Here is a 2,022-nt window from a genome sequence, read left to right as displayed (position 1 = left end):
GCTTCAGCCGGAGAAGCTCGAACCCAAAGCGGACAAACACATCTTCATAGGATACCCAAAGGTGATAGTTGGGTATACCTTCTATCTCAGACCTGAGGGCAAATTGTTTGTCGCTAAGAACGGGTCCTTTCTCGAGAAGGAGTTTCTCTCGAAAGAATTGAGTGGGAGGAAGATAGAACTTGATGAGGTTGTCGAACCTTTACTTCAACCAGAGAATGATGCAACACAGAAAGATGTTTTCTGTGGCACCTACGTCTGTTGAATAGGAAGTTAATGATAGTGATCATGAAGCTTCGGATCAAGTTGCTATCGAACCTCGTAGGTCGACAAGGATATGTACTACTCCTAAGTGGTACGGTAATCCTGTCTTAGACATCATGTTGTTAGACAACAATGAATCTACGATCTATGGAGAAGCGATGGTGGGCCCGTATTCCGACAAATGGTTAGAAGCCATGAAATCCGAGATAGGATTCATATATCAGAACAAAGTATGGACTTTGGTGGACTTGCCCGATGATCGGCAAGCCATTGAGATAAATGGATCTTTAGGAAGAAGACGGATGTGGGCGGTAATGTTACCATCTATGAAGCTCGACTTGTGGGAAAGAGTCTTTTCACAAGTTCAAGGAGTTGACTACGATGAGAATTTCTCACCCGTAGCGATGCTTGAGTCCGTCGGAATTATGATAGCATTAGCTGTATTTTTTGATTATGAAATCTTACAGATGGATGTCAAAACAAGTTTTCTTACTAGTTTTTCGTAAGAAAAGTTGTATGTGATACAATAAAGGGTTTTGTCGATCCTAAGGATGCTAAAAGGTATGCTGGCTCCAGCGATCCTTCTATGGACTAGAGCAAGCATCTCGGAATCGGAATATATGCTTTGATGGAGTGATCAAAGCTTTTAGGTTTATACAATGTTTGCTAGAAACTTGTATTTACAAGAAATTGAGTGGGAGCACTACAACATTTCTGATAAGTATATGTGGATGACATATTGTTGATTCGAAATGATGTAGAATTTCTGGAAAGCATAAACGGTTGTTTGAAGAGTGTTTTTCAAAGGAAGACCTGGATAAAGTTGCTTACATATTGGGCATCAAGATCTATAGAGATAGATCAAAACGCCTGATGATACTTTCAAAGAACGCACACCTTGACATGTTTTTGAAGGAGTTCAAAATAGATCAGTCAAAGAAGGGGTTCTTACCTGAGTTGTAAGGTGTGAAGTTGAGTAAGACTCAAATCTTGACCACGGCAGAAGAAAGAGGAAGGACGAAGGTCGTCCCCTATGCTCTTGTCATAGGCTCTATACGGTATGCCATGCTGAGTACCGCACCTGATGTGTGCCTTGCCACATGTCTGGCAAGAGGGTACAAAGGTGATCTAGGACTGGATCACTAGATAGCGGTCAAAATTGTCCTTAGAGGAATAAGGAAATGTTTCTCGGTTATGGAGGTGATAAAGAATTCGACATAAAGAGTTACGTCGATGCAAGCTTAACACCTATCCGGATAGCTCTGAGTAGAGATACCGGATACGTATAATGGAGCAACAATTTGGAATAGCTCCAAGTGGAACGTGGTAGCAGCATCTACGATATAAAGTTTTGCGAAATACATAGGGATCTGAATATGGCAAGACCCGTTGACTACAACCTCTCTCACAAGCATAACATGATCAAACCCAGAACTCTTTGAGTGCTTATCACATAGTGATGTGAACTAGATCATTGAGTCTAGTAGACTCTTGGATGTTGGTCACATGACGATGTGACCTGTGAGTGTTAATCACATGGCGATGTGAACTAGATTATTGACTCTAGTGCAAGTGGGAGACTGTTGGAAATATGCCCTAGAGGCAATAATAAATTGGTTATTATTATATTTCCTTGTTCATGATAATCGTTTATTATCCATGCTAGAATTGTATTGATAGGAAACTCAGATACATGTGTGGATACATAGACAACACCATGTCCCTAGTAAGCCTCTAGTTGACTAGCTCGTTGATCAATAG

Source organism: Triticum urartu, chromosome 4 (assembly GCF_003073215.2).
Source record: "Triticum urartu cultivar G1812 chromosome 4, Tu2.1, whole genome shotgun sequence".
NCBI classification, from domain to species: Eukaryota; Viridiplantae; Streptophyta; class Magnoliopsida; order Poales; family Poaceae; genus Triticum; species Triticum urartu.
The sequence above is the reverse complement of the archived record's forward strand: the minus strand, read 5'-3'. Positions refer to the sequence as shown.